The sequence below is a fragment of the Chaetura pelagica genome, unplaced genomic scaffold (assembly GCF_000747805.2).
Source record: "Chaetura pelagica isolate M959 unplaced genomic scaffold, ChaPel_1.0 scaffold104, whole genome shotgun sequence".
NCBI lineage: Eukaryota > Metazoa > Chordata > Aves > Apodiformes > Apodidae > Chaetura > Chaetura pelagica.
The window spans coordinates 10757925-10766702 of record NW_009953786.1 but is presented as its reverse complement, the minus strand read 5'-3'; positions in this window follow the sequence as shown (position 1 = coordinate 10766702).

Genomic DNA, 8778 nt, shown 5'->3' with positions numbered 1-8778 from the left:
GATGTACTGCATGGATTGCTTGTAATCTTATTTCTATAACCCTTGTCCTTCTTTAACCTACTGCCCCACTTCTGTTTGTTAACCTAACACATCACCTCAGTCTAAATTTACTTTGCAAGCTCTTTGGACAAAAGTCTTTGTGTCTTTTCATTTGTTCTACTTTTTTACTTTACACTGTCTCAACCCACAAAAAATAATATACTTTGTTGAAAACACAAAACAAAACCTTACTTCCTTCTCTAAGAAAAAATGGACACTATCTCTTCAAATACACATATTGAAATGTTATGGTTTTGTACCTCTATGGAACCTAATGTAATCCTGTGGATCAATGAGCAGCACAATTGTTATGGCAATATAAAGAAAGATGTCTGGTCAACATGTATATATGCACCAAGTGTTTCTCCAGATGATATGCAAACAAAGGAGAAGTATCTGCAAAATAATTCCCACTGGTTAAACACAAAACAAGCTGCTGGTATTATGACTGATAAATTGGATTTGCAGGTCCTCATAAAGGAATGTGACAAAGTCAGAGCAATAGAGTCTTGGCATTTCCAGGACCTAGAATGAAATGTGGGCATTCACCCAATCTCTACAGTCATTCCTCCCAGGCCAGTCTCACACCTGCAGCATTCCCTTCCCCAACCTGCAGCCACAGCAGCTTCAGTTGCATCAAGGGGCCACTTCTCGGCAAAGGAGGATGTTGGAACATTGGCAGTTTCTAACCTTTCCCAGGGAAAATGGATTACCAGAAGAGAAGAGTCTGTAAGACAATACTTAGAGTAGTGCAGTGGGGTCCAACAGCTCTGCCACCATCCATCCATCCCAAATCTTACGTAACCCACCATTCATGCTCTAGAAGAAGGGGGGGGGGGAGAAAAAAAAGAGGAGGTATTTGTTTAAATTACTGTACTGAAAATCTATACACAATAGGAGATTTTAGTTTACACAGACAGAGTAGCAAGGCCACAGACAAGGTAATGGTGCAGTTCACTTCTGTTTCCCCTCCAAGCCATGCAGAATCAGCCAGCTTTACATACAGTGACTCTCTGCAGGCCTGCCAACCTCAGACTTACTCTGCCCAAGAGCGCAGAGTACGTGATGAAGAGAAACTCCAAAGAGATCAATGACTCCTTCAAATATCACTCTCCTGCCTTTCATGAGCAGCAGAGAAAGGGGAAGGGGAGATCAAAGCTTTTCAAGGCAAGCAAGGGAAAGGGTGTTGATTCTGTGAGGTTGCTGCTTTCCCCATCTCAGAGGGCCACATGCTCCTGGGGAAGTACAGGGCAAGGGGAGCCCCTTCATGGCTTGGCAGTCAAGGCTGAGAGCTATTTGGATTAGATGAGGAATTTCAAGTGGAAACCATCTGAATGTGTGCGCACCTGTGTGGAGCTGAACTGTGTTTAAAGAAAACAAATGGTTTCTTAGAGTAGCTCTGCAAGGTCCGGTTCTAAAGGGGGCATAAGTAAGCCTTGTTTTCTCCTGCCACTGCAGACTTAATTTTTTTTCCTGTTCTAAAAGCCAAGAACTGGGAAAAACCCATTACAACAACAGTATGAATAAATTGGCAAGATGTGCTCTAAATAGCTTTGATATAGAACAAAAATAATAGAAAAAAACCAAAACAATCGTATTGCAGACATTTTAAGATTCCAGCTTCCTCCTTCACCCCTGCCACTAATCAGGCTTCCTCAATGTGTGACAAGAAGAATTCAGGGGGATGCTTGCCAAATCCTAGAGGTATCCTCCATATGCAGCAACACACAGCTTGCTGTGGTCTGTCATTACCTTCTGTTTGGTTTTCAACACCACCTACCCCAGTTAATGCAAGAAGATGCAACCACTGAACACAATGAACAGACAAACATTAGCAGCATTTCTGGGAAGTGTGAGGAAGACTTCTCTAGTCTGAATAGGCCAGAATACAGAACAATAAAGTCTGAGGCATGTAAATACAAGTGTATTCCTTTAGTGAACTAGGTAAGCTCAGCTACTAGGAAAAGAGGATGTATAAAGCCCAGTGGAGAGGATTTAAGGAAAAGAGACAAAGAGCAGATCTATCTGTTCGGTTTCTGTCACAGCACCACACCTACCTACTCAGCCTCTCTATGCAGGCAATAAATTTCATAGCCTGAAAGAACCAGGCAGTTAGAATTACTTTTCCTAAAGGACTAAGACCCAGCTCTACATCTGTAACGTTCTTCTATGTAAATGTTTGCATACAGCCCTTCACATCTAAGGTTTGCAGCAATGCATGGTATTTAGCCAAATGCCATTCCCCTAAAGGAAAGCATATTTTTGTTCTTATGATCTTGCATGGAAATTGGAATGGACATATTTTAACATGGGAAAAGTAAACACATTACCCCTCAGCTAGGAGCTGCTGCATCACTGTGCTGGTGATGACAGTCGCCTGAGATTTTTCTTTATACATTCCTGACTGAGATTCAGAAACCACCAAGGAAGAAGGTTCCCCACAGAAAATTAAGCCACTCAATTTGACCTAGGTGCTAGGCTGGGGATTGGACATACTTAGCCAAACTATAGTGCAGTGCTGGCCTCATCAGCAAAGCTCCATTATTTTGCTGTTCATCAAGCTTCCCTATTTGATGTGAGAAACTCCCATTTATCTGCCATGTAAACATGTGGTACTTAAAATGTTTGTCCTTGATAAGCCATTCTCTCCTTTGAGAATTCACTAGGTCCAACACAAATTGAGCCTTAAAAACTACTTAAAGCTTTTGGAGAATTCTTTGGACTTCCACCTTCATATTTCAGCTACTGTGATGTTTGCATTAAGATGCTTGTCTGAGTTCTGCCCTGCAGGATTCAGAAAAAGAAAAATGTTCCTTTGTACTGAACACAACCGGTAGGTATTTAACTATTTTTTGTGTATTATGACAGTACCATCTGGCATTCATCTGCTGGGTACCTCAGGAGAATGTTCCCTTCCTACTTGCCTGTATGATGCTGGCCAAAATGATAGAGTACACCAAAGGTTAACTTCCTGTCTCTTGGCTTATCTTGAGTAAGACAATAGTTCCTTTATATTCTTAACTTTGCATCTCACATGTTCTCCTGCCTGTCTGGAAAATGGGGTCATAAGAGATTCGTATGGGTCAGACACCTCCTAATGTGAAGCCAGGGATAACACTAGCAAACTTAGCAACAACAATCTATAAGGCCAGTTGGCCGTACACATACAGAATATGAAAAATAAATGTGCCCAGTTAGAATTGTTCTGTTCTGTTGAAATGCTTTGTACAGTGGAAGAATAAACAAACAATGTTCTTGGAAGTCATGGTTCACCTGCTGACTAAAAAACTCCTGTCTGTCAACCAGCGTGAGAGAGGCCAAGGGGACCTATCTGTTTGGGTTTCTCTTTTGGTCCCAGGCTAATTTATCTTGTCAGGTCCAACATCTCCATTCCTTTCTTGAAAGGAAGTTTAGCTTAGCCATGCCCTCCAATTATTTATTTTTAAGTAAGCAAACAAACAAGAACTTAGAATGGACCAGGTCAGACTGAGTAGTTCAGCTCTGAGTAAATAAAGCTATTTTCTTCCTAGACCCTTCCTCAAACTGCAGCTCCTTCATCCCTTTCAAGATATATACTTTAATACTCTCAACTTGCTTCTTGCAAACAGCCTTTTCAAGAGAAACAAGCCAGTCTTGAGCAATTAAGACCTATAGATCTCCCTTTGCTTCCTTCAAAGCCATTGTGGAGGTGCAGCTGAAACCCATTAAATTCAATTGAGCCCAAATGGCCCATAAGTCATATGGAAACTTCCTCTGGGCTTTTAACAAAGAGCTTTGCTTTAAATTCCAAATTACAAACAAATTCAGTCTGTTCAGCTTTCACATAAAGCATAAAAATTAAAGAAAACATACAGGGGAATAGTTGCATCAAATCACAGGGAGCTTTATAAGAAAGTACAACCAATTCTTGTTCTGAATTTACATTCTTCAGTTAGAAATGTCATATTAAGTCATAGCAGTATTTTCTTTAGTCTGGACCGGAAGCTTATTTTATTCAGTGTGTCACAAATTAAAACTGGTGTCATTCACCATCCTCTTCTCTCCTCTGACTTCTCCCCACAATTAGTAAAAATAATACATATTTACATAAGCACATCATAATACATGTATGCATAATGTGTATATATGTATCATTATACCACATATAGCTACTAGAATAACACCAAGTTCAAGTAGATCATAAACATTTATATATTATATATACTTAACATTAAGTATTGCCTTACTGTTGGTCAGGGTTTTCTCAAGTTGGACAAATTTATTAAAGTGGCTTTATATTAGAACCCTCAATCAGCCTAAGATTAGGAATCAATATAGGTACTGCAAGATCGTAAGTCAGCTGAACACTGAGAAGATCCAGGCAGATACTGAACTTGAAAATTACACAGTAAAATTGTTCCATAATAGATCTCTCTTCAGACCCCCCATGGGACTGGCATGCTGTAAAAGCCTAAAAAAGCCTTTACTTGAGGGTTAATTTCACCCTGAGGGCTCTGAGAATAACTGGAGGCCCAGATCTTTACAATTAATGTTTTTTACATTATTTTTAATAAGAACTTGATGAAAAATATCCTGTTCTACCTATTCTATTTGGCACCCGAGTAACAAGTCATTAGAAGCGCCTGAAATTGTTTTTAAAAGTGCTGGGGAGTAGTATTTTCTAAAGATCATGGGCCTGAGAAGCAGACACTCAGGCATTGCCATGTGAAATTGAAACAAAAAGTAGCAGGTGACCTTCGTGTCCCAATCAGGACCGTGCCAAGCACCACACCAAGCAATACCAGCTCAGAAGCTGATTTCTGTGCAGACCCTACATGCCCTTGCCATGGTGGGGTAATATCCCCCAAATGCAGAGGGAAGGAGCAGGGTACCACTGTCTGCTGACGGACTTGGCACCACCCAGTGTAGGTCAGCCAGGGCACTGGGACACTGGGCCATCAAACCCCAGCAACTGAGCCATGAACTTTGCCTCCTTCTCATGGTCCTGCCACAAATAGGGCAAATCACTTCAGCAGACTTTGTACAAACCCATTGTTAAGGGCACGGTCTAGGTTATTGCAATGAAACAAGCAGCTGTTTGTCCCATCCCTACTCCTCCTCCCCTCAGCCCTTGTCCTGAACCTGTGCTCCTGCTGGCTCCCTCTGTGCCAGCCCACAGTCACTTCAACTCACCGAGCAGGCAGAAGAACAACTCAGCAAAAGCAGACACTTCAACAAGAGCCTCATACAGCAAGCAAGAAGGATGACAGTGCAAAAATAGGGCTGTAGAGCCAGGGGCAGAAAGAGGAGAGGCAGGACTGAACTGCAACAACAGTGAGCGATCTGCTTCATGGATCCACACCCTGGAAGACATGAGGTTTGTTAAGTCAGCAAAGGGAAAGGACAGCTGAAATGCCTTAGCCTGCATCTAAGCTAAAAAAAAACAACAAAAAAACCCCCAAAAACAACCAACCCAAACAAACAAACAAAAAAGCCAAAGAAAAAGGATGAGGTCAACACGGTTTATTAACAGCTTGACTCTCACCCCACTCTCTTCTCAACATTTCCAGAAATTCATTGGTGTTTAACCTCACTCCTGGGACAGTGATAACAGAAACTACAGAACTTCTAAGTCTCTGGTTGAGGTCTGGCGATATTAAACGGACAACTAATTTCACAACAATGAATTAAGTAAGACCTATTGGGAAAGATGGGGGGACACGCCAAACCTGAACTCTGAAGGGAAAAAAAATGCTGAAATACCTCTTTGGAAAAAGTATGTTTTCTGGTTTGTTTGTTTAATTGTCCTGAATTGCAGCCACCACAGGAACACCATAAATCTGAAGAAGTGTAGATGGGACATGTTGACGTTCAGGTAGGAGGTAGAAGAGAGGAATTGCTCTCTCTCTCCTCTGATTCCCCACTGCCAGGCAACAGTGAAGACTGGCTGAGAAAACAGGTACACTGAAATCAGCCCTTTTGGTGGATAAATGTTATCTGAGGACAAATTCATCCCTATAGCTATAATACGGTTACTGTAAGCTTCACAATCCTGAAAATTGCAAGAATTAAAAGTAGTCATAAAACCCCCCTAAAAATTCAAGCTAGTATTCTAGCCCTGTGGAAGGAAACACTCCAATATAATTCAGTTGATGTCCTTCAAAGGGAAAGATGAAGAATCTAAGATGAATTTCCAGCATTCAACAAACACACCAATGGCACCAAACACAGCAACATCTATGGAGCCAGCACATGCCTGCCTCAAGCCTGGCTCTGACCCAGTTTGTGTTGGGCTGACCCAAATACTGAAGAACACTGGCACGGTCACTGTTTGGATATTTTTGTTTAACTCCTGAGTGCTTTTCGAAACAGTTTCTTTTTCTCTTTCTTGAGCAAAAGACATGACTTGTAATTTGAAAGACTATTTAAAAGTGCCTGTGCTGCATGAGGATTTATGGCCATTTCCCAGGGAGATACAAAAGCCTGGATTTTTTTTCTCACAACTCCCAGGAAATGCAGTTAAAAGTCTCCCACAGGTTGTTACTGCAGCATGTTGGAACCAGCAGAGCAGGAGAGTCACTCACCAGCCCCCATCTCAGTACCTGCAAAAGGCAGGACCCCTGTAGATGCCATCCATACATGGCTGCACCCAAAACTTGGGGACTTGAGTGAAAACCATTCCCCAGTGGAGATGAAATGAGCATTAATCTGAACAACAGTTACATGGCATCTCCTTTTCTGTATGGTGCTAATTTATAGAGAAATGACATAGGATTGGAGGCCAATGGAACAAACCGGGGGGGGGGGGCAGGGGTGGAGCAGAGGGGATGATCCCTTAAGGAATTAACATTAGGAAATTTCTTAAGCCTAAAGCACACTGAGGACACCATTATATTTAACCTAAGAATGATTTTGCATTAATCCTGACTTAGCCACTGAGTTTTTCAGCTCTGACTGGTTATAGCAAGTAGTGCACTGGAAAGCCCTGGGTGAGGCTTTCTACCTCACGCAGGAATCACTTCCAAGAACTCCTTAAACGCCAGTCCTTGAGCAACAGGGTTTTTTTTCAGTACACAAGAGCCAGGTGCATCACACAATTTGATAGGAGACCTTATGGGATTTGCTTTCCAGTTTCTTTTTACCTCTTTACTGCTCTGTTTACCCTGAACGTTGCCTTCAGTGATAAAGCTAAAATCCCCACCCTTGCTTGTTATCCTGACAATATTTAATTCTGACAGTGCACTCAGTATACTTCATGAAACATGCAACTCTGTGACTAATGAGGTATTTGCATGTAAGGGCCATATACAGTAAATTGCAGAGTAATAAAAGTAAAGGCAAACCATGAACTGATCAGCCAGCTGTTAAAATGATGCAAAGTGTGTCTTTTTAAATGTGCTGTGTTATATCCAGATGCTGGCTAGAACTCCATCCTGGCTCCTTCAGTACAGTTTCACCTTAAAAAAAAAAAAAAAGTGTAAGTCTCCCTTTCTGTTATTGCACATTAGCTTTCTACTTTTCAAATACTGATGAAAGTTCACCTATCTAGTGCCTCCCTGCTTTCCACTCATCATGTTAGGAGAGTACTATTTTGATTTTATGTGTGATTGCATCTGCTCCCGTGCTAGGCACCCTATCAGCATATGACCAAATAGCAAAGCTGACATTTTTGCCGTGATTATCCACAAAATGTGTTTTCTACCTCTGATTTACAAGAGCCCAATTCATGAGAAATTATTAATAGCTCACTAGCACTGCCAAAAAGCACATAAATCTAGACATCCTGTGTGCTCCTGAAATGCTGCTCATCTCATAGATATGTTCAGATCTCTCTCTCCCTGTCTCCTCTTTATCTGTATCTGATCCCCAATGGGAATACACTCCTGCTGATTAGGCAATACATTTGCTGACTGGGACAATCTTAGGCTTACACTACTGATGGCACCCAATTAGAGGTTGCAGAAAGCAATGTCCTTCCTGGCTTGTACTAGACAAGCATGATTAAGTGTTAAATGCCTTCTAAATTAACAGGCGACATTACCCATGTGTCTGTTACAACTTATCAGGGTAAGAAACCAGCTTCATTGCCAAGTTTTCTCTGTTCACAGTTAGTCTTCCAGGCTGAAGGCTAACAGAGCTGAGAAGAGGGCAAACTGCATACCAGCATAAACCCAACTCAGTTGATGCTCAACTTATTCAACAAGGTTTCATACACTTGGTATTAAACATTTATTTAAGTGCTCCACGCAGATGTGATAGATTTAAACAAGCAATGCCTGTACTGGAGCCCATGATACCATTCTCCATCCCCTCACTACCCTCCAACCCCCTGCCCTGGTCTAATAAAAGCTATTTCACAGTTCTTGAGCAACCCTCTTCTGAAGAGCCTAGAGTGTTTTGCAGTTATTAAATAACAGATCATGCCATGCCTACCCATTTTATTCCATAATTTCAGTGGGCTTCTAGCACAGCAAGACACACACACACACAAAAAGCATTTCATTGTGCCTAGGATTTCAAGAGAATATCAAGGTTGCAATGCCTCCCCTACACGTATCCACCATGACACAAGCCTTTAATTGTACGATCATGTTCTACTTTACAAATAATACAGGGTACAACATTCCTTTTCCTTGCTGACTTTGATGCAGACAGGTTATAGCTTGCAATCCTTCTTCTCTCCTGTTTCATGAAGCTCCCTGTTTTTACAATATGGGGCATTTTTCATTTCAGATACTACCACCAGACCTGAGACTCATG